Source organism: Heterocephalus glaber, unplaced genomic scaffold, assembly GCF_053883595.1.
Source record: "Heterocephalus glaber isolate CG9 unplaced genomic scaffold, H.glaber_assembly_v1.0 deba00001429, whole genome shotgun sequence".
Classification (NCBI taxonomy): domain Eukaryota; kingdom Metazoa; phylum Chordata; class Mammalia; order Rodentia; family Bathyergidae; genus Heterocephalus; species Heterocephalus glaber.
The window spans coordinates 25,509,897-25,535,588 of record NW_028258294.1 but is presented as its reverse complement, the minus strand read 5'-3'; the positions used below and the strand labels follow the sequence as shown (position 1 = coordinate 25,535,588).

The following is a 25,692-nucleotide window of genomic DNA, read 5'->3' as shown; positions in this document are numbered from 1 at the left end:
AGAATGACTCAACTACATTAGGTTGCAACTGATATGTCATGGTCACTTCTGCCCACAGCTCATTGGCCAGCCTTCAGCACGTGGTTTCTACTTAACTCTATAGAAGTCTGGTAAATAGAATTATGCAGGAGAACACTCGACTGGTGGATTATAAGTCATTTATGCTGTACCCTTACTTCCCTACTGGGTCCAGTGGCTTAGTTGGATGTTTGAATAATTACCCACGGACCATTGGCTTGGAGGGAAAGCCTGTGTTATTTCAATGAACTTCAGGCATTGTAGCTGTTTGAGGGGTCACACAGGGAAGCCAGTGAGTCCTAGCAGGTAAAATCAGAGTTTCAGGCAACAGTGTCACAGGCCAAACTAATGAAATGTCTTCATCGGACCTAGGGAAAGCTATGTTTAGACTCTCCAGATGACCTTTAATTGCCAATTTCATCCTCACATTTGTTAAAAGAGAAAATTATGACAAGCCCAATTTGGCAGGTCTTAACTGGCTTCTATTTGCAATTCTACGATAGGTAGCAGTCTCAATCAAAAATGGTTCAGAAATGCCCACTCTATTGCATAGGTAGGTTATATTTACAGCCAGAGAAACCTAAATGACATACAGAAAGTGGAAGTGAGGTGCAGAGATAGCTCCACTGGCTAAAGCTTGGCATTTGCCTTATTTGAAACTGATTTGCTTAGTTGGCTGGCTGTGGGTGGCTGATGCTCAGCTTCTATAATTCGGGAAGACTCAGCTACTTGTTACAAGAGTAAGTTATAGTCCATTTTTACATCAAGTTAGGTTACAGTTCATTATCTATGGAGAGACAGGAAAAAGTTAAACTACATATGAAGGCAGCTTTAGACTAAGCATAATTATATAAACTTTGCAGAGGTTATGTTGTAAAGGACTGGCTATGAAGGCACAGGCTACATAAACCTTGCAGAGGTTGTATAGTAAAGGACTGGCTATGAAGATATAGGCCTTTTAAAGAGGTTAAATAGAACTTATGCTTTGAAATGGTTACGGATCAGAAGCATAGTGTGGCAATTGATTATGAATGTAGGTTCTTGTTTCAGGATTAAAATGTTAGCTCTGCTATTTGCTAGCTATGTTACTTTAGACATAAGTTATTTATCCTCTAGCATCTCAGTTTTCTCCTTTGTAAAATAAGAATAACTATTGTTTACCTCTTAGATTTTTTCTGAGGATTAAATGGGCTTATATATGCAAAATGCTTAGAATAATGCCTGACACATGACACATGTAATACATTATTATTATTGTTATTACTTAAAGCAGGTATGCTGGGAGATTACAATTTTTCTACTTCCAACATATAGGGAAATTCCATAAGCATTTCACTCAAATCTACATTATGATCATGTAAGATCAGCATCTTTTTTGAGTTAACTGAAAATGTCACTCATCCACTTTCACTATTGTCCTCACAATCTAGGCTACAGTCTGATTGAATCCTTTTTATTTCAATCAACAAATCCTGCCTGCACATGCTGCCTTTTCTCCCATTACTATGGAAGAAGGAATTTTACTCCTGTCTAGCATCTACTTCTCTTCTCTTGTGTTAGATCCCATCCCTTGTCATTTCCCAAGGACTTTATTTCTTCAACTATCCCTTCTCCTAGACCATTAATTTCCCTTGACAATTTTCCCTAGCTACTTTCCTACCAGCAAGAAAATAGTTTTTGGTACTTCCTGTCTTAAAAACATTTTTTCTAGATCAAATATTCCCTTCTTGCTACTATTTCATTTCTATACCCTTTGTTATTGCAAAAATTCTTACCAAATTGTCTAGTCATTGTATCCACTTCTTTCCCTCCCATTTTTTTCCAATCTAGTCAAGCTTTTGTCTCCACCATGTCACACAATTCCAAAGGTCACCAAAGACCTTCATGTTGATAAATCTAATGGTCAATTTTCTTGTGATTCAGTTGATAAATTCCCTTCTTCAGAAGCACGTTCTTCACTTACTTTTTAGGGCATTATATCTTTCAGTTTTCATTGCAAATGACTGGTCCTGGCTTCTCAGATGCCTTTATGGTAGGAGTGGGCAAGGTTTGAGTCATCAGGTACTTTCCTTATTTGCTCTTACTTGTTAGGTGAGAGCATCCAGGCTCATTTCTCTAAATATTTTTTTAGTTTGATGGCTTCAAAATTTGTACTTCTAGCCTTGACTTTCTTGCTGAATTCCAAATTTATGTAATCAAATAAAAAGTATTTGAATTTTGGATGTCAAACCAACATTTCTAATCTAACACAGCTAAGACTCAATTTGGGATTACCATTTTTCCTCCCCCTATTCCTGGTCCTGTTTCTCCTTCAGTGTTTAGCTCAGTAAAATGATCTTCCCCTTTACTCAGTTGTTTAGGTTACAATTCTTGATGTCATTATACTTATGATGCTCTCAAACAGTATGTCACTTTCAATTCATCAGTAAGTCTTGGCACTTGCACCTTCAAAATAATCCTGAATGTCACCTCCAGTGTGACCACATTAATCCAAGCCTCCATCACCTCTGTTGTGTGATGCTGCAATTGCTTCAGACTCTGTTTTCATAAGAATAAAAAAGCAATTCATATGAATGCTTCACACCTCACATTCTTTATTTTTTTCACACAACAAACAAAGGTATCTCGTACCAGTACCTATGGAACCCTAACTATCTATGTCCAGGCTACTTTTCTCATCTCCATATCAACCCAATGGTCTGCTTGCTAATTTTTTTAAAAACACCAAGCGTGCTACTATTTCACAACGGTACTCTCTGTTCCCTCATCCTGGAATATTCTTCATACAGATTTTTTTTTTAATGTGGAAGTGCCATGCATTTCATTTTCATAAGTTACCAGGCCAATTCATATGTTACCCCTTCACTTGTTTAAAGTGTGTTTTTCAGATGTCACTTTCTCAGAGTTGCCTCACATGATGATTTTATCTGAGATATCTGTCTCCATTTTCTCCTTCCTCTACTCTGCTTTATTTTGTAACCACAGCACTTATCAAATATTTATGTATTATTTATCTCTCCTATGTGCTCATAGCTACTATCCATATGGGTAGAAAATTTGTCTGGTTTTCTCACTGCTGCATGACTGATTTTCATAGTGTCATCTCTTCCTGGAAATTTCCTTCCTCTAATTGTTCTAACTCCTCATTCTTTATGTCTCTATTTATTTTTCATCTCCTTTGGGAAATCTTCTCTAAGACAGAGCTGGGCACTGTTTTCTATGGACTCATTAAACACCCTCCACCATCCTTATCACAATACTCACTACACTGTACAGCAATTTTCTGTCTGTCCAGACAGGCATCCCCCAAGCCAGGTTTCTGACGCATGGTTGTGCTCAACTTTGAGCCATTCCCCCAACAAGAGGAGATGAGAAGAGTTCCATCTCTCTGCTACTGGAAGGAGAAGTTGTCCTCCCCTTGCCATGGGACAGGAAGAGCTCCCTGCACATCTTTCTTCTGGTGTAGCCACAGAGCACTACTGCAGGGTCTCCCTGACAGGGCTTGGCTTTCCAGCCCCTGGAAGAGCATGGCTTTGCTTGCCTTTCTTCAGCAGCCATCATGAAAGAGCCTGCAAAATGGAACACAGAAGAAAATCCAGTGCTATGTGTGAATGGAAGAAAGAGCTGCCTGGATAACAACCCTCCAGCTACCATAATGACTTGGATTAGAACAGAAGGACATGCCATTTTTTAGTGAGGCAAATTTTCTATTATCCTCAAGACTGAGCATGAAACATTCATTATAACACATCCTTATTGATTCAACTGATGAAAATCTATTGGTATCAATAACACAAAACTCTAAGGCACTAGGGTTAACAGTTGATCATGAACACAACATGTCTCAGAATATTTTTATGCAGTAGCTCTATGTATTTCATTGCCATTAATTACCAACCCAGCAAGTAGATAGTTTGGGCATTGTAGATAATTTGGGCATTGTAACATCAAGCCATGAAACAATTTTTATTTGGTACTTATATGATTATCCAGAGGAAATAGTTTAATTGGTTGTAACTAATAGAGCTTAATTTGAGGAAAGATAGAAAAATCTGTTTGAAAAGGCTAAGTCACTGATGATAGGCATAGAACTGAGGCTTCAAATGGTTTAAATGTGGTCATGAAATAATAAAGTAATTTGGGGACATTTTTCATTTTTAGTCTTGGGAAGTTTCAAAAACACAGCCTCCTTTGTTTTTATAGGATGCCAAATTCAGTTCTAGTCTGTCAATAGATTATTTTGATAAGGCAGAAAGAAAAAGAGCTTTTTATTGTGGATTGTACAGTGCGGTCATATGATTGTTGTGAGAAATGTCATTTCTTTGGTTCTTATTCAATAAGAGATTATTGTTAACTTCTAGCAAGACTAATCCTACCAAGTTATATAATGTCAAAATACATCATTTTAAAAATGCATGGCACAAAAATTATAAAATTTCTGGAAAATTTTAAAGGGAAAAAAATCTAAACTCAATGACGTCTAAACAACTGCTTATTTTGCTGTACTATATCCTGGTTCTTTTTGTGCCTATATAATCTATGACTATAAATTTTGAATATCATATGTGGTTAGAATACATTTATAAAAATTTCTTTTTTATCATAAAAATTTTGTTTTGATACTTAGTTTTATAATGGCTGTATAATAATTTCACACAGCTCTATTATTGTCAGATCCATTTTCTGAGGTAGAAATATATATTCCCCCATGTTTCTCATATATTTTACTTTTTTAGATATTCCTAGGAATAAATTTCTGGGTCAAATTATATGAACTTAAAAATATCTCTTAGAATAAAGTACAAAATTGCATTTTAAGCAATCTCCACACTGATTTACACAGTGATTGCACCAATCTACACTCCCACCAACAGTGGAGAAGGGTTCCTTTTCCCTCCAGCCCCATCAGCATATCATTGGTTGATTTCTTGATAATAACCATTCTTTCTGGAGTGAGATAGAATCTCAGCATTGTTTTAATCTGCATTTCTCAAATGACCAGTGATACTGAACATTTTTTCATATATTTACTTGCTGTTTGTACTTCTTCAGCTGAGAAGTGTCTATTCATTTCAGATGTGCATTTCTGGATTGGGTCTTTAAATTTGATTTTTTTGAAAGCAAAACATTTATTGGTACATTTTAGATATACATAATGATAACACTAATCATAGGGAATTTGTACCTGTACATGATATATCCTGCCTCTTTTTTTTTTCCATTACCCCCCTCCCCACAATCCCCTCTTCCCTTGACCCAGCTATTCCACTTCTTGTTATCTTCCAGAGATAATTAAAAGCATCACACCACAGCAATATATGCTTATCCATGTTGGTAGCGACACAGTGTGTAATAGCTAAATCTTGGAAACAGTCCAAATGCCCATCAACTGATGAATGAATAAAGATGTGGGATATATATATATATATATATATATATATATATATATATATATATATATATATAATGGAGTACTGCTCTGCCACAAAGAAGGATAAGCTTGAGACGTTTCTAGCTAAATGGTTGTACCTTGAGACCATACTCTTAAGTGAAACAAATCAGATACAATGTTTAAATACTGCATTGTTTCTCTGGTGTAAGAAACCAAAAATGGAAATAAGAATCAAAATATATAATAGATATTGGGAAATGGGAAGAAAATATTCAAATGAGAAGGGGAACAAAGAAGAGGGAGGGAAGAAAGGAAAGAAAGGACATGAAAAAAGTGAAAATGGAAAAAATAGAAACAAATCTTTTGTAAATAAGGAGGGGAAGAGGGCCAGGGATTTAACTCAGTGGTGCTACTGCCTGCCTCACAAGTGCAAGGTTCCAAGTTCGATCCCTGGTACAAAAATAAAAAAAATAAAAAAAATAAAGGAGGGAGAGGAGTCAAAAGAAGGGGAGGGGAATAGGTAAAAAAGAAAAAGCAAGATATATCACGTAGGGCACAAATTTCCTATGATGAATATTACCATTATGAGTATTTAAAATGTACGAATAAATGTTTTGCATCAAATTTTTTTAAAACATTACTTTTTAAGAAGATTGAAAATATTTAAATTGCCTGAATCAATGTGACAGTAATAGTTATAAAGTACTTTGATGCAGGGTTAGAGATTTTTCACTAAAAATATTTGTTCATGTTGCATGTGAAAAATACCCCATTTCTCTTTGTATTTTAGTAGCTTCTGAGTATTTCCCTAAATATTTGTTCAGTAATTATGTTTACTTTTGTGTGGTGTTTTATCCTATTCTTTATTTATCCTTTGGGTCTAGACACCTTTCTTATTAATTTCTATGCACATTCATGTTTTCTGCAAACCTTTTCATATTCTTGTCTTTTAGCTATATTACTCATCATTGTACTGGGGCTTTAAATGTTTATCTAATTGAATTGGTTGATTATTTCTTATTTACAAGTTTTCATTCCTCTGAAGATGGATATAATTTTTGCAATCCTATGTTCTGTTGGTTTTTTAAATTATAATTTCATATTTACTTCTTTAATCATATGGAATTTATTCTGGAAAAGGACTGAAATGATTCTTTTACATTATGCACTTTTATTCTTACATCAATTATTAAATAACACAAGATCATTCTAAATGCCCTGTTGGCAGTGTTATAATTTGGAAGCTCATTCAAAATATATTGTTGAGTCAGGTAGCATTCAGGTAAAAGAAAATGAATAATGAATATAGTGCCATTTTGGGAGAAAGAAGCTGAAAATTTAGGCAAGGAATGAGGGGAAGGAACAGCTTATAAATAACAACATTGTAGTGTATTACATTGACCACTGAGTCATCATCTTAGGACACTGAAGTTGGTTTTCTTCTCTTTCTTACTTTCTTCTCTTTCCCTGCTTGTCCCAATCATTTGTCTGCTTTGTTTGCTCTCTTGCTCTTGGAGCTGTCTGGGTTGTTTTCTCTTTCTTGTCCTCTCTTCTTTACCTTCGTTCTCACTTTTCTCCTCTCCCAATTTACTCTCTTCTCTCTCTTTCACTGTTTCTTCTTTCTTCCTCTAATACTCTTCCACCTATCTCTCTTCTACCCATAACTCCTCCAGAAAAAAGAAATTACCTACCCCTGGAGACATGAATTTCTAAGTCAAATTAATATATTAATCAAAGCAAGAGTTTAGTGACTAAGCAGACTTGAATTTAAATCTTGGCCATGTCACTGCTGGCTGCATCAATAAATTGCAGGCAGTTCTCACCTGGCACAGTTGTGATATGTAGGAATTTCAGTTATCACAATTTAGATAAGTAATTAAACTCCCAACAGTATGGATCAATTTCCAGTTACCATGCATGTTAATTGTGAAGATTCATAAAGTACAAACTTCACTACCAGTTCCTTAGTCCACAAATCACTATGTAAACAAGGATGGGTGTCCTGATCAGTGACCAAGCATGTCACTTCTTTCAAAGTCTGATGGTGATTGCCCACTGTGTGTTACTCAGTCCAGGCTGAGACAGAAAAGTATGTAGCTGTGTTGCCTTTTTGTTTCTCAATGATAAATCCAAGTGACATGTTATGAAACTGGGTAATCAAAAGAAAAAACATGAAAGTACAGCAAAGAAACTAAAGAGATACTTCTGGAGATGAAATTCACATTGAACATAACTGAAGTTAGAGAAGGAAAAGCTGACCATTCAAATGTTGACACTGTCACTATTTGATTGAGACTCCTAATATGTGGCCTGAGAGTTCATGAAAGCAAACTGATGGACATTAAATGAAGAAAGTGGTTGGGACAAAGATTATAATGTCACAGAGGAAGTGATGCCAACAATAAATTTCACATTAAAAAACTCTTTGAGACAATTTTCATTACAAAAGCAAGGGATGAAATGTTGAAAGTTCATGCAAACATAGAAAAGACTATGGCAACTTACAAAGTATAGAAAAGATTCTTGCACCATACCGTAAGTTATGTGACATGAATGCAGTCACTGTTCAAACTACTACTGGGTAAGTTGTTTTTTGATTAGGCTAGTAGAAATAAACCAATTTAATTATCTTAAATTACAGTATATTCAATAAATATTAGTTTTACTGTTGTCATTTCCTTATACACTTATAACAGATAGTTATAAAATTTTAATGTTTTGTGAAGGTCACAGAGCAATACTAAAGTTTTTCATTGATTATTAATATTGCTTTGCAGGGTTTCAGCTTGCATGGCTATTTTTATAGCTCATATTACTGTGCAAAGCAAGAACTATTTTTAACTTTTCTCAGCTTTAATTTTAATGGTGGTTAAACTTAATTATGTCAACTTGATTGGCTTGGGAGTCACCTAGGAGATTAGCAAAGCACACTTCTGGGTGTATCTGGGTTGGTCTTGAAGCTGTGACCTTGTGTATTATGCATGTATCAGTGGCCCCCAATATTTTTGGCACAAAAGCTCAGTTTTGGGGAAGATAATTTTCCACAGGATGGGAGGGAAGGGAAGATGGTTTGGGCATGATTCAAAGGAGCAGGGAACTAGATAATTATTTGCCTGTACAGTTCACTGTAGGGTTTGAGCTCCTGTGAGAATCTTACCCCACTGCTGATCTGACAGCAAGTGGAGCTCAGGCAATCATGTGAGCAATGGAAAGTGACTGTAAATACAGAGCAATTTTCATTCACTTGCTCACTGCTCACCGCTTGCTGTGCAGACCAGTACTGGTCTGTGGCCAGGAGTTGGGGATCTCTGCTATATATGATCCCTGGTCCCTTCTTCTCTGGCTCTATTCTCCTGCTCTGCTTGCCAGTCACCAAGAACTAAGCATCTTTGCTCCACCTTACTTTTGTGCCATGTTTCTACCTTGCAGCCAACCAACCATAAAATAAGTCCCCTGAAACTGTAAGCCCAATAAAACCTCTCCTCTTTTTAGTTGTGGGTATTGGGTGTTGTGTCTCAGCAAAGAAAGAACTGACTCTACATTTTTTTCTGTGAGATTAATAACTTATAGAATAATTTTGAACATTAAATAAGCTAATGTGGAGAAAATGCCTAGAGCAGCTGGAACTCATTTAACTTTATTTTTCTTTTTATTAGTATATGATTGAAATACATAATAAAAATGTTCATCATGGGTACTGGCAGATGTACATATTGCATCTTGATCCTTTTTACTTTCCCTTTCTCTCCCCTTCCTCGTAAAAGTAGCTACTATTAATATTAATGGCATTACCTCAACCACCAAGCAAAGCAATATAACATAATTTAAAAATTTTGGATTAATAAAACTCTTACTGGTTAAGCCAAATGGCTAGTACAAAGTATGAAAATTAAATAAGAAAACATATAGTAAATTAGTAAAAAAAGTAAATATTTTGCTAACCACTAGGAAATTATACCCCAAATATGTCTCATTCCAAATGAAATCTTGCTTAGAGAATCAAATGTGAAAACTCACTTTTTTTTCCATTAAGTTTATTGGTACATTTTGGGTATACAATACAGTTACATTCATCATTGGGATCTTGTATCTTTACATGATGTATCTTGGTTCTTATTTTTTCCTCATTCCCCTGCCCTCCCTTAAAACTCACTTTCTTCACTATATTGATTCTTCCTAACCAGGAACAAGGGATATATTTCCATTTTCTTATATTCTCTTCGGTCTCCTTCTTCAGAGTGCTGTAGTTTTCAGTGTAGAGGTCTTTTGCTTTCTTTGTTAGGTTGATTCCTAGATATTTCATTTTTTTAGATGCTATTGTAAAAGGAATTATTTCCCAAATTTCTCTCTCAATGAGTCTGCTATTTGCGTATAAGGAGGCTATTGTCTTTTGAGTGTTGACTTTATATCCAGCTACCCTACTGAATCTGTCAATTAGGTCTAGAAGGCTTTTGACCGAGTTTTTTGGGTCTTCTATGTAAAGTATCATATCATCAGCAAATAATGACAGTTGCATTTCTTCCTTTCCTATCTTTATTCCTCTCTCTATATATGTGCACCTATGTTTATAGTGGCACAATTTGTAATAGCTAAGGATTGGAAACAGCCCAAGTGCTCATCAACTGGAAACTGGATAAAGAAAATGTGTTTTTTTTTTTTTTTTATAAAATGGAGTACTACTCAGCCGTAAAGAATGAGAAACTAGAAACTATCATTTATAGCTAAATGGATGCATATTGAGGCCATACTCTTAAGTGAAATAAATAGGACACACATGTGTAAATACTGAATAGTATCTCTAGTGTGAGAAACTGAAAGTGTAAATAAGGATGAAAATGATTAAAACAAATAATTGATAATTTGAAATAGGAAAAGGTCCAAAGGTGGAGAGGTGGCAGGAGGGGAAGGGGAAAGGGAAGAAAGGAAAGGAAAAATTATGAGAAAGAAAAAAAAAAAACAAAGTCTATGTAAATAGGGAAGGGTGGTGGGGGTGAAGGGCCTCTAGGTAATGGGGGAAAAATAAGAACTAAGATACATCATGTTCAGGTACAAACACCCAATGATAAATGTAAATGTATTTTATTCCTAAAATGTACCAATTAATATATAAATTAAAAAAAACTCACTTTCTTTTTTTTTTTTTTGTGCTGGGGATTGAACTTGGGAACCACTGAGCTAAATCCCCTGCTCTAAAATTCACTTCTTTAAATCCACTTGAAGAAGAAAGGATAAAGTGACCTCAGACTCTAATTTCAGGAAGTTCAAATCTCTTTTTTTCCAATTCTACTATTTCATTTCTGTGTACTTTTTGAACTGAGAAATACACCAGTAGAGAGGAGAGCATAGTCATTATTAGAAGAGTGGGGAGTGGTGGTGGGTGGAATTTAATCAAATGGTTCTCCACAGTGTTTCTACAGAAGCTCATAATTATTCTCTGGTTGAATTGTACTTACCTATTTATAAAAACAGGGTTTAATGAATACAAGGGAGAAGGAAGTTCATTAAAATCTACATCACTTTGGTCACTGTTTTCAGACATTTTCCTCCTTGCATCTTTCATAACAAAGTAAATCTACTTAATTTTTAATACTTTCTCTAATCTGCAACCAATCCTTTAAAAAAGAAGCAGTGTAGTCATGACAAAAGCAGGGAATATATAGAGGGTCATAGTCTCAACTTAGATTAAAATTGAGCAGTTCCTTCTTGTGTATGAATTAAGTTCAAATTCCTCTCTTTTTTGGAACCACCTTTCTATCTAACCACATCTCATAGTCTACTCCTATATTTTATCCACATTAATCTCCTGTCTTTGAAACATACAATGTCCATTTTAGACATAGTGCCCTTCCTTACCCTTACCTTCTCCTTGTCTCAAGTGGCCCACCTCTCTTAGCTGCCTCACCTATCTTTCAAGTCCAGCTCAGGTCCCACATCCTCAGGGTGCTTTTCCTGCTCAGTGTGGATGTTCTCTGATCTACGACACCAGTGTCCACCAACCCTGAGAACAAGGTTTTGTTCTATTACTCTACTGCTGTTTGAGTTCCTGGATGGCTGACACTCTACTGTACATTTACATTTAGTTCACTGCTAGTTATAAACATAATTTGCTACTGTAGCTCTTAGGGGCAAAGATAATGTCTTGTTCAGTTCTGTATTCTATAGTTTCCCATACATAGTAGAAGCTCAAGAAATAATTGTTAAATAAGTGAAGAAATTAACATAATTTAGCATTTTTAAGAAATATTGTTCCATCTGATTTTTTCTTTTCCCTATGGGAAAGCACATCTGTCCTACTCGTTCTAAGAAAATCAATCACATGCCTCCACTCACAGTCTTTCTGTGAGACAAAGCTTTCAAGGGGATATATTAACAAGAAACTGGGGGACAATTACCTGAAATATCACCACCCCTTTTTGTGGCTCCACAGGGAACTGGTGTTCTCTTTAGGCAGATTTATTTGAGCTCCGAATCACAATATATGCCAAATAAATGGCTGATTTTAAATTTTTGTTTTAAATTACTTTATGATATTGCATAGTGAACTGAAATGTGAAATGTAATCAAACATTTTTTGTTCTATGTAATAAAAATAAGTAGCTGAAATATATTTTTCTCTGAATTAACTATTTTCATATCCTATAGAAATAGCAGAAGCACTCTCCAATCAGCTAATTCAAGATGATGTTACCATTCTAAAATTGCAGAGACAAAATGAACAGAATCAGGAAACCTAAGTTAAGAATGCCCAAGATAAGTGTTTTTCTCTGTAAGTGGATATGTATTATATATACATACATATATATTTGTATTGTATATTTATATATGTGATAGATATAGATATATAAAATGTGCCCATTAACATAATTTTCTCTACAATTTCTCTTGAAAATACTACGTACATTGATATAAGTAAAAACAAATTATAGGGAAACTTTAAACTTCTTAAGTATCTGTGATGTCAAGAAAGAGTAGTAGTAGTAAATCTTAGTCTAAGATTTTATAGTTCAAAAAGAGGTCCCCAAGGGATCCATGGTTGTGGTCAAATGGTCACAGAAGAACAGATAGAAAGTATCTCCAGCCATGTTCCATCTTTTAATCTTTATTTCCTTAATAATTTTAAACTGACATCAACTAAGGCTTTTCAAAGTTTTCCCGAGTTAAATTTATCTCTATTAGTGATACTGCATTTGATAGGCCAATAAAGCAAAACCACAATCACAACCAATCTTATCATAAACTCTGTTTTGTACTAAAATATTTTCAATGTGTCAGTGAGTTGAACCCATTTAAATTATGGCCTCCTGCCACTTCACACACATGCCAACCACGCCTCACTCATCTAGCTCACAGTGATTACCCCAGGTGCTTTGTTTAGTCTTTGTCATGGGTATTGCCTCACTATGCACGAATGCCCACCACATGCTGGCCACAGAATGAAGCTTGTGGTAGAAACTGAAGGAGAAGATATCTTTTTCCATGCTTAATCACAACAGAACACAGGGAACAGATCACACTAAAATAGTCCATTTTGATTTTTTAAAAAGATCCAGTCTTTGTTTTCACACATTGGTAGTCTGTGGATATGAGTGTATAAGTTTCAAAAAGACATTGATAGGGCTGGGGATTTAGCTCAGTGATTCTTCTGCCTGCCTTGCAAGCACAAGGTCCCTAGTTCTATCCCCAGTACCAGAAAAAAAAAAAAAAAAGACATTGATAATATTCTAAGACACTGATAGAGCAGACTTACATATACTGAAAATGTCTTTTTTCTTTCTTCAAGCACTTGGAAAAAGCTTCTCTGATTTATGGGGCCATTCCAGGTCATGTTCCAACAGAACACAGATGTGCGAGGTTTTACACTGTTAGACAATCTCTGGAGCATGTTTCATGAAGACAGGGCCAAGCTGCTTGGCCGTTCAAAATATCAATCACCCTTGCTATGACCACACTCACGTAGGATTAAAACTGGAAGCTGAAACATTCCCAGCATTACTTGAGCTCTCACTTGGCATGAATCCCTACTTACACAAAGGAAATCCATCAGCACTGGCGCTGATTCGTATTCACTTGGTGCATTGCAGTTCTGAGTGAGGCAACAGCAGCAGGGAAGTGCTTATAACGCTTTTTCTAAAGACTGATTATAATGTAAGCATGGAACTGAATATATTTACAGAGCATAAAAAATAACAGCAATAAACTTTCTAATTACACAGAACACTAATACATTGGTTACAGAAAACTGTAAAGAATGGTTGAGTTGTTCTTTGTAGAACAACTGCACAGAAAGAGAATATTCACAGAACACAATGTTAGAACCGTTAGGGAGCTCTGGAGAAGGAGTCCCCATTTGGAGTGAATAAATTTCTGATGCCTGGGAAGCCATCTTGGGATGGAAATATATGCCTAGATGTAGAAATCTGGTAACATGCCAGGCCTAAGAGCCACATGCCAATTCCAAGGCAGAAAAGAGACATAGTTTTCAACCTGTTTTCAGAAGCAACAGTGTTTCCTGTCACCTTTGAAGATGTATAGCCAAAGTATAATGAATAAAATTTACTTTTGATAGAGCTAATGATATGTGCAGTTTAGATATGTAAAAAATATCTTTGAGAACATAGAGTTGGAATGGTTATGCAGCAAATATAAAAGGGGTATGCACTTGGTTGTCATATTTCAGTAATTAGGTAATCTTTGTTCCTGCCTTAGTCTCTTCTGGCAACTCTTTAAAATTTGTTTTTCACTCAGAGATACTCTTCCCCTTAGCCTACACACTGACCTTCACTATACCTGTGATTTCATTTAGACCTAGGCACTGATGCATTCACAGCAGGACTTAGATCATGATTCTATTATCTACCTCAGTGAGTGAAGAAAAGTCACCTTAACAATAAAGTGGGCAATTGTATTTGCCTATGGTGTTGATGTAAGAATAAGTTGATGCAGATGAAGTACTTGCACTTCATCGTCTAAATAAATATTAACAAGTATATATGATTGTTAATAAGCATGTTTCTTAGAAGCCTTGGAAGCCATGAGCAGAGGCAATAACCAAAACACTTTGAATTTATAATAACAATGGTTGTCATTTATTGACCATTCACTAGAGATCAGAAACTGAGATAATTCTTGAAGAATCATTTAGGTACAATTATCTGTCTCTGTCTCTCAGAGAATGGTTACATAACTTGCCAATTGTACACCAATAGGAAAGAGCAGAGTGGGGCCTGAACCAGTCTGGAGCAGTCTGGCTCAACAGTCTCTGCTGAGCTACTGTCACAAAGCTTTGATATATGACAAATTTATTCCATACCATGTTATTACTTTAAAGCATATTCATGACTTCTTTTAAAAACAGAGCTAGGGCCGGGGATTTAGCTCACTGGTTCCGCTGCCTGCCTTGCAAGCGCAAGGACCCGAGTTCAATCCCTGGTACCAAAAAAAACCAAAACCAAAACAAAACAAAAAACAGAGCTAGAAAATATATCTAGGAGAAGCCAAGTAAGAGAGTGATTTTGGAAGGGACAAGAATGGTTATGAATCCAAAGCTTTCCTCTATTGATGGACAAAAGAAAATATTCAAATTAATATATGACAAGTGCTTGGGAACCAGATGCTGTTGTTAGGGACAGAGATGAAAACAACTGAAGCTCAATTCCTTGTTTTAAGAAATCTATGTGTGCCATGTTCCCTGTGAGTTTGTATCCTAGGAAAACGCTTGAATGAGGCTTTTGCCACATAATTGTTTAAGAGCTTAAAAATACTAGAAAAAGTATCAAAAGGTAAAAATCTTATTTATGAACTTTTTTATTCTTTTTATTGAAACCCAGAGTTGTGACTGGGAAAGGAAAAATGTCTACAATCCAAGTGGTCACAGTTCCCTCAAATAAATAAATATATATATTTCTATTATGCCAAATATGGAATAGCTATCATACAAGGAAATAAAAGCCAGTGTAATAATCTAAAATTAGCTTTTACTATATAAACCCTGTTAGGGCACCAGCGACCTGAAGGTAGTGTCTAACCTCTTTGGTATATTACCAATATTTAAGGTCATTTATAGTATGACCCTGCCCAGATTTCTGGTCTTATCACAGCCACTCTCTGCTGTCAAGGCTATCCCTTCAAACATCCCCTTATTTGTTGACAATACGCCCTGTTTTCAGATCTCTATGGTTTTGCATATGTTGTTTCTTTTATGAAAAGCTTCACTGTCCAGTAAGATATTCAGTAGTGATTTAAGTGTAATTTAAAACTAATTGAAGTTAAATAAAATCAAACATTCAGTTCCTAGTCACATTAGCTACATTCCAAGGACAATAAATACATATTGGATAATATAGATACAGAGCATTTTCAGCATCACAGATAATCTTACTGGGCAGCTCTGCTTTTAAAGTGTGTCAGTTTTCATTCTGATCCTCATTTACACTTTCAGTTTCTCACACCAGAGAAATTATTTAGTATTTACACATGTGTGTCCTATTTATTTCATTTAGGAGTATGGCCTCAATGTATACCCATTTAGCTATAAATGTCTCTAGTTTAAGGTCCAGAGGTGAAGGGGAAGTGGCAGGGTAGGGGAAAGGAAAGAAGGGAATGAATATGAGAAAAGGAAAAAACAGAAACAAAATCTTTGTAAATAGGGAGGGGTGGAGCGGTTGAAAGGAGGGCAGGGGAATGGGGAAAAAATAAGAACTAAGATACATCATGTAAAAGTACAAATTCTCAACAACGAATATCATCCTACTGTATACCTAAAATGTACCAAGAAACTTAATGAATTAAAAAAAGTGCACCAGTTTTCATCAAAGCTCCAACTTCTAGGCCCTTCAGAGTCTTATTCCTTTTCAAGTTCCTACTCAAAAACCACTGCTTTTGTGAAGCATTTTTTGATTCCCCTCTGTAATCTACTTCCCATTCTGGTTTTTGTATGTTTATGTTACAGTACATATCAATTCTGCTATTTTAGTTTTGTTTTGCACTGTTTTTTCCACTTGGATACTAGAAACATGAGAGAAAGGAATTTATACCCTTATCACAGTTACTGAATTATAACCATGATTTTTGGATGACTGAATGTGTTGGGATTGTAGACAATGGTCTTTGACCTCAATTTTATTTTTCTTTTTCATTCCAGTAGAAGAGTAAAGAGTTGTGTAGCGATTTCTATGGCATTTCACGGAAAAATGAGAAAAAGCGGGAGCCTATCTTTCCGATCCTTTGATGAATCTGTGTTCACAAGGTACACTGGGGTCAGGGGACCCGAATTCATCACCCCCTATAACTCTTCCTTGATCTCTGACAGGTGAATGTGGAGGTGGAACTGATGAGGCTCACTAATCATACCTTCAACCCACATGCTCCTATCAATGTGTCGTAACTGCCACTGCATCCCAAACTCTACAGCCCAATTATACAGAGTTGTAGGGGGACAGCACCTACGTACATGATACCAAAAAACCTCTGCGCGTGTCTCATTTCCTAGGAATTTCAGAAAAGATTTAATTGTATGATTAATATGTAAGAATTTTATAACAGTTACAGACTCTGAAACTATAAAATTATGTTTGTGTGCTTCAAAAGAGCATATCTTTGGATCTTTCTATTTCTATAAACCCATCAACAGGAAAAGATAAAGGATTCATAATGCAACATTAAATGTTTAAAAAGTTATGATAAAGAATAATTTCCTGACTGTGTGGCAGTTAAACATGAGGAAAAGTTGGAGAGCTGTGAATAGACTACTAAAGATCAAAAAATTATTTTTAAACAGGAGAAATCTAGCTGGTGGGCTTTCAAGGAGATCCCTTGTACATAAGTGGGACAACAGACAGCTTGGTACAGCTGAAGGAAAGCAAGCTTCACAGATGGGAGGACCAGTGCTCACATTTCAGTTCAAGCCTTCCAGACATCATTTCATTGGGAAAAACAAATCCTGTGATATGCCCTAACAGGTAAGGAAAAAAAAGACAGGAAACATTATGTTGTTTAGCCTAATTAATAAAACGACAATGATTACACATTTCTACAGATAGACTGGAATGAAAAACTTGAGTAAGATCAGATTCTAGTCCATGGACCATGTATACTAAAATTATGAAGAGGCACAAGTGATTACATTAGTTTCCTAGACTGTAAAATACCAAAGACTTGGTGGCTTAAAGCAATAGAAATTTATTGTTTCATAGTTCTAGAGGCGAGAGGTCTGAACTCAACATAAAAGCAGAGCCATGCTCTCCCTCCTATCTTCTGCTGGTGGTTGCCAAATGGCATTCCTTGCCTTGCAGCTACATAAATCCAGTCTGTCTCTATAATCATATGTTCTTCTTTGTGTGTGATGTCATGCTTTTGTGTCTCTTCTCTTCTTATAGCATTCATTAATTTGATAAGGAACTTACTGTTTAAATGTGAAATTTCCTCCAAAGATTCATGCATCAATACCAATGCAGCAATGTGCAAAGGTTTAGGCTGACAAAGGTGATTGAATTGTGAGGGCTTTAATCTCACCAGTGGGTTAACCCATTGATGAAATCATGGTTTGATAGCACAGTTGGGAAGTGACAGAAACAGGAGCTGTAGCCTTATTGAAGAGAGTAGATTTCAGGGGCATGGCTCTGGGGACTATCTTGTCCCTGGTCCTGTCTTCTGTCTCTGGCTGTTTCCCTCTCTGTGTTCCTGGATGTCACGAAGTGAGCAGTTTTCCTCCAATCCACCCTGCTACCATGATGTTTCTGCCTCACCACAGGCCTAAAAGCAGTGCAGCCAGGTGATCACAGACTGAAAGCTCTGAAACCATGAACCCAAATAAACCTTTATACTCTAAATTGACTTTGGTCACAGTGACAAAAATCTAACATAACTCCCTGTTTCCATTTCTGGGAGCAGAGGTCTAGATGTCAACATAATTTTTTGAAAGCTACAACTCTACCCCAAACAGTGATTATTAAAACTTCATATTGCCCAAGTCAATGTAAGAGCTACTGAATTTATAATGAAGCCTTTCATACAGTGTTAATGTACCATAATGTTTAAAAATGTTTCCCTAGGAAGACAATAAAGGGCTGAGATGACGGGTGATAGCTTGGCTATAACTTGGATGAAGCAAATGAAGCCCTTGCCTTGGGTACAAAATTTAAAGGATCACCAAAAACTCAGTAATCAAGAAAAACGTTTTAATGGAATATTTTAAAAAGATTAATGCAAAAAGTGTATGATAAAAAATACTACATTTTACATAAGACAGAATCAATATTACTCATTATTTTCCTTTTCTCGAAGGTTCCAGTTACATCTCAGCCATGACCTGGCAGTAGGCATGAGCCATCAAAAAGAGCTAACCTCTAAACCCAGTTTCCCCCAAATCCACTAGAATTCTATTTATATCTTCCTTGTCCTAGTGGCATTTTAGGGAAACCAAACAAAAGGAGTTTGTTATATTTTTTAGTCACAATAGGCAAGCAAGAAAAGTCTCTCATAGGAGGTTAGATGAAATGAGATAAAGAATTAAAGGGAAAAAGATATCAGCCAAAAAGTAACTAATTGAGATCCAGGTATTTTAAAAATAACACCTGCTAGGTCTGTGCGTGCCCTAACGAGGTCCTGAGTCTCGCGGAAGACGCCGAATCACCCCGCTGCAGACAGGCAGGTCTGCCCATGCCCTATCTAGGTCCCGAGTCGCACAGAACACACCCAATCAGCCCGCTGCAGGCAGGCAGGTCTGTGCATGCCCTACCAAGGTCCTGAGTCACGGGGAAGACGCCAAATCACTCCGCTGCACACAGGAAGGTCTGCCCACAACCTACCAAGGTCCCCAGTCGCGCGGAAGACACCAATTCACCCCACTGCAGACAGGCAGCCACCTGATTCCACACTAAAAAGACGCAGAGGACACCAGACCACCAGACCAAGGTACTGAGTCCCACTGTTCCCGGCCAAGAGGTAGGGGCTTCTGAGCCATCATCCCACTGCTCCTGGTCCAGAGGAAGGGGCTTCCCGGTCACCATCCCTCCCGCTGCTCCCAGCCCAGAGGAAAGGGCTTTTGGGCCACCTCTGTCCCACTGCTCCTGGCCCAGAGGAATGGGCTTCCAGGCCACCATCCCTCCCACCACTCCCGGCCCAGAGGGAGGGGCTTCTGAGCCACCATCCCACTGCTCCTGGTCCAGAGGAAGGGGTTTCCCGGCCACAATCCCTCCAGCTGCTCCCAGCCCACAGGAAAGGGCTTTTGGGTCACCATCCCTACCGCTGCTCCCGGCCCCTGTACCACCTCACCCAGCTCAGAGGAGTTAATCCGTGCAGGTGCTAACAGCCCCCCGCCCCAGTTGAAATGAGAAAACATGTAAACAGCTCTCAAAACCAGACTTCCAGATCACCTACACCAACCCCAAAGGGAAATGAGATGGAACACTCTGATACTCAACCACCTGGACCCACTGAACTGGCAACAAAAGGGGATCTGGAAAAAATGAAATCAGAAATAATTTCTCAGATAACAGGAGAAATTGTGCCCCTAGTGCAAGACATGATTAATAAATCTAGAGAGGAGCTCAGGAACATGATGGAATCCCAACATAAGAAACAAATGGAATCCATAAAACAGATGCAAATAGATTTCCAGGACATGAAAACTCCACTGAAAGTCTACACAGCAGAATGAGCCAGTGTGAGGACAGAATTTCAGATATAGAAGTTAAGATTGCAATTAGTAACCAGGAAAAGAAAAATTGCTTCAAAATTATAAGGGAACATGAGAAATCAATCCAGCAGCTGCTAGATGATGCAAACAAGAATAACATAAGACTGATTGGGCTCAATGAAGAAACAGGAGAGAGTGCAGATGACATAAAAAATTCTCTTCACAGAAATAATGGCAGAAAACTTCCCAAGCAGGGGAAAAGAGCTTGACGTACAGATAAGTGAGGCATATAGGACTCCAAATAGCCTTGATCAAAAAAAATCTACACATAGGCATATAATTGTTAAGATTCCAGAAACACAACAGAAGAACAAAGTTCTCCAAGCAGTCAGAGAAAAGAAACAAATCACATACAAAGGAAAGCCCATCAGAATCACAGCAGACTTCTCAACACAAACCATCAAGGCAAGAAGAGCTTGGAGTGACATATTCCAAACCCTAAAAAAAAACAGCCTCCAACCCAGAATGATGTACCCTGCAAAACTATCTTTCAAAATTGATGGAGAAATAAGATACTTTCATGACAAAGAGCACCTTAGGAACTTCATGAATACCAAACCAGCACTCCAAAGAATTTTACACAATATCCTAGGAACAGACATTGAGGATCACAACCCCAGGAAGCAAAGCAGAATGAACCCATCTGGCATGACAAGAAATTAAATGTAAATGGGGAGAACCCAACAAAAAGAAAAAGTCATGGCAATGACAAGTCAATATGTCTCAGTTATAACCATCAATGTTAATGGTCTCAATTCACCAATCAAAAGAAATAGACTGGCAGAATGGGTCAAGAAGCAAAATCCAACAATATGCTGCATACAAGAAACACACTTAATTCAAAAGGAAACTCATAGACTGAACGTTAAAGGGTGGAAAACAATACTCCATGTGACAGGAACCCCAAAAAAGCAGGAGTAGCTATCCTCTTGGCAGATCAAGAAGATTTCAAACCAAAACTGATTAAGAGAGATGAAGAAGGACACTACATCCTTGTAAAGGGAAGAATCCAAGAGGAAGAGATGACAATCATAAATATCTATGCACCAAACACTGCTGCACCCAACTATATAAAACAAATACTACCGGACATCAAAAATCATATATGCACTAATACAATTGTAGTGGGGGACCTCAACACCCCACTGTCACAAATAGATAGATCAACTAGACAAAAAATAAGTAATTAAATACTAGAACTCAATTGAACTCTTGAACAAATGAACTGAACAGATGTTTACAGAGTCTTCCACCCCACAAAATCAGAATGCACATTCTTCTCAGGTGCACATGGGTCATTCTCCAAAATAGACCACATACTCACACATAGAACATGTTTAAGTAAGTGCAAAGGAATTGAAGTTATCCCCTGTATATTATCAGACCATAGTGTGATGAAATTGGAGATCCATAGCAAAAGAAACTCAAAAAATTTCATAAACACATGGAAATTGAACAACACACTTCTGAATAACCAATGGGTCACAGAGGAAATTAAAGAAGAAATCAGACAGTTCCTTCAATTCAATGACAATAACAGTACAACATATCAGAATCTATGGGACAGAATGAAAGCAGTCTTACGAGGGAAATTCATAGCAGTGAATACGCATATTAGGAAAACAGAACGAGCCCAATTAAACAACCTGATGCTGAACCTCAAGCTTCTAGAAAAAGAAGAGCAGGAAAACCCCAAAGCTCACACAAGGGAGGAAATTATAAAGATCAGAGGAGAAATCAATGCAATGGAGACTAAGAGAATGGTACAAAAAATCAATGAAGCCAAGAGTTGCTCCTTCAAAAGAATCAACAAAATTGACAAATCTTTAACCAACCTTGTCAGAAAAAGGAAAGAAAAGGCCCAAATCCATGCAATTAGGAATGAAAAGGGTGAAATGACAACAGACCCAGCTGAAATCCAGAGGATCATCAATACCTACTTCCAGAACCTATAGGCCAATAAGATGGACAACACAGAAGAAATGGACAGATTCCTAGATACATATGAATTACCCAAGTTGAACAAAGAAGACCTAAAAATTCTGAAGAACCCAACATCAACCAATGAAATTGAAAATGTAATTAAAAACTTATCAACTAAGAAAAGCCTGGGCCCTGATGGCTTCACTGCTGATTTCTATAAGACATTGAGAGAGGAACTGAGGCCACTACTGTTTAAACTCTTCATTGAAATTGAAAGGGAAGCAATACTCCCAAATTCATTTCTGGAAGCAAGCATCACCTTGATCCCCAAAGCAGAGAAAGACCCAACTGAAAAGGAGAACTATAGGCCAGTCTCACTAATGAACATAGATGCACAAATCCTTAATAAGATACTGGCAAACAGAATGCAGAAGATCATCAAGAAGATCATACACCCTGATCAACTGGGATTCATCCCAGGGATGCAGGGATGGTTCAGTATACAAAAGTCAATAAATGTAATACATTATATCAATAGAGCCAAGGACAAAAACCATATGATTATCTCCATAGATGCAGAAAAAGCATTTGACAAAATCCAACATGCATTTATGATAAAAACCCTACAAAAAATTGGATAGACAGTCTCTACCTCAAACTGATAGAAGCCATCTATGAAGAACCAACAGCCAATATCATACTAAATGGTCAAAAACTGAAATCCTTCACACTAAAATCAGGAACAAGACAAGGATGTCCACTATCACCACTCTTGTTCAATATAGTTCTGGAAACATTAGTCACGGCAATTAGACAAGAGAAAGAAATAAAAGGAAGAAAGATAGGTAATGATGAAGTCAAATTGTCATTATTTGCAGATGACATGATACTCTATATAGAAGACCCCAAGAACTCCACCAAAAGTCTTCTAGACTTAATAACCAAATTCAGTCAAGTAGCTGGTTACAAGGTCAACACACAAAAATCAATAGCTTTCCTCTACACCAATGACAGACTCACTGAGAGAGAAATAGGGCAAATAATTCCTTTCACAGTAGCATCCAAACAACTGAAATACCTAGGAATCAACCAGACGAAAGAAATCAAAGACCTCTTCTCTGAAAACTATGGCACTCTGAAAAGAGAGTTTGAAGATGATATCAGAAAATGGACAGACATCCCCTGCTCCTGGGTAGGAAGGATTAATATAGTGAAAATGGCCATACTTCCAAAACTGCTATATAGATTTAATGCAATTCCAATTGAGATCCCAGCAGCATACTTCATAGACCTTGAGAAAACAATCCAAAAATTTATTTGGAGCAAGAAGAGACCCAGAATAGCAAAAGCAATTCTAGGTAACAGAGACATGGCAGGGGGTATCACAATCCCCAACCTGCAACCATACTACAAAGCTACTGTTATAAAAACAACCATGGTACTGGCAAAGAAACAGACTTGAGGACCAGTGGAACAGATTAGAAGATGCAGAAACAACGCCAGACACACTCAGCCATCTCATCTTTGACAAAGGAGCCAAACACCCTCACTGGAGGAAAGATAGCCTCTTTAAGAAATGGTGCTGGAAAAATTGGGCTTCAACTTGCCAAAGATTAAAACTAGACCTATATCTCTCACCATGCACTAAACTAAAATCAAAATGGATTAAAGATCTAAATATTAAAATAGAAACACTGAACCATTTGGAACAGAGGTTAGGTAGAACCCTTGAAGACATCAGTGTAGGAAAAGATTTCATGAACAAAACCTCAGTTGCCTGTGAACTAGCACAAACAATCAACAAATGGGATCTCTTCTTATTAAAAAGCTTCTGCACAGCAAGAGAAACCACCAGCAGTGTGAAGAGACAACCCACAATGTGGGAAAAAATCTTCACCTGCTCTTCCTCAGACAAAGGTCTACTATCTCGAATCTATAAAGAACGTAAAAAGATCAGACTTCCCAAATTTAAAGACCCAATCCAAAAATGGGCATCTGAAATGAACAGACATTTCTCAGATAAAGCAGTAGAAATAGCAAATAAACACATGAAAAAATGTTCAACATCACTGGTCATTCGAGAGATGCCAATGAAAACAACGCTGAGATTCCACTTCACTCCAGAAAGAATGGCTGCTATCATGAAATCAACCAATAACAAATGCTGGCAGGGCTGTGGGGAAAGAGGAACCCTGCTCCACTGCTGGTGAGAGTGTCAACTGGTGCAAGCACTGTGGAAATCAGTATGGAGATACTTCAAAGAACTAGGACTGGAAGTCCCATTTGACCCAGCTATTCCACTGCTGGGGATCTTCCCCAAAGAATTAAAAGACTCATACCACAGTGATATATGTGCACCCATGTTCATAGCAGCGCAGTTTGTAATAGCTAAAACTTGGAAACAGCCAAAATGCCCTTCAACTGGAGACTGGATCAAGAAAATGTGGTTTTTTAATAAAATGGAGTACTACTCAGCCATAAAAAATGAGAAATTAGAGACATTTATAGCTAAGTGGATGCACATTGAGGCAATACTCTTAAGTGAAATAAATAGGACACACATGTGTAAATGCCGAATCGTTTCTCTGGTGTGAGAAACAAAGTGTAAATAAGGACTAAATGTATAATAGGTAATGTGAAATTGGAAGAAAAGGGGCAAAGGGGAAGGAAGTGGGAGGGCTAGAGGAAAGGATAGAAGGGAATGGGATTACTATGAGAAAATGGAAAAATAGGAACAAAATCTTTGTAAATAGGGAGGACTGGAGGGGTTGAAGGGAGGGCTTGGCAAAGGTGAAAAATAAGAACCAAGAGAGACTATGTAAAGGTGCAAATTTCCAATGATGAATGTCATTATATTGTATACCTAAAATGTACCAATGATTAGAATGAATAATCGATAATGTAAAATAGGAAGAAAAGGTCCAAAGGGGGTAGGGGTAGTGGGAGGGGCAGGGGAAAGGAAAGAAGGGAAAGGAAAAAATGATGAGAAATGGAAAAAATGGAAATAAAGTCTTTGTAAATAGGGAAGGGTGGAGGGTGTGAAGGGAGGGCTAGGAATGGGGAAAAAATAAGAACCAAGATGCATTATATAAAGGTACAATTCCCAATGAGAAATGTAATTGTGTTGTATACCTACAATGTACCAATAAAAGAATTTAATACAAAAAAAGAGAGAAGGCAATGAAAATAAAACAAATATGTCTGAATGGAAAAAAAAATAATACTTGCCCTTATGGGGAAATTAGGAAGAACTTTGATCATCCCTTCTATGTTTCACAGGAGATTTAGTCATTTACAATTTATTATTATAGATAAGGGAAACAGGCCAAAAATGCTTGGTAACTGCCAGTATTCATATGACTTGAATTTCACATGATATCAAATATCCATATTCTATTATATACATTTCTGAGACCAGAAAACCATTACCCTTGAAAGTAGACATTTTCATATCCATCAACTGAGAAGAGGAAGCTCTTAGGATTGAGTAGATCCCAACCAATGGGAACTGAAGATCTGGAATTTTAATTAACTTTTTAGTTTCAGACTGATGTGTTTGGAGAACAGCTGCTGTAGATACTCAAAATAATCACACAGTGACTGATGTGAAATTTCCTTACAAGCTCCCCAGGTAGAATCTAGTCAATACTCAGCTAGAAAAAAT

At 37.0% G+C, this 25,692-nt stretch overlaps 1 long non-coding RNA gene across 1 annotated transcript in view; it reads right to left on the bottom strand.

Moving 5' to 3' along the window:
• Positions 1–2,590: 2,590 nt before the first annotated feature.
• LOC110344320 (uncharacterized) overlaps positions 2,591–25,692 on the bottom strand; it is a 171,818-nt gene continuing 148,716 nt past the window's right edge. Inside the window, exon 3 of the long non-coding RNA XR_015451651.1 lies at positions 2,591–3,587. This is a non-coding gene — a long non-coding RNA (uncharacterized LOC110344320). The remainder of the gene's footprint in view (positions 3,588–25,692) is intronic.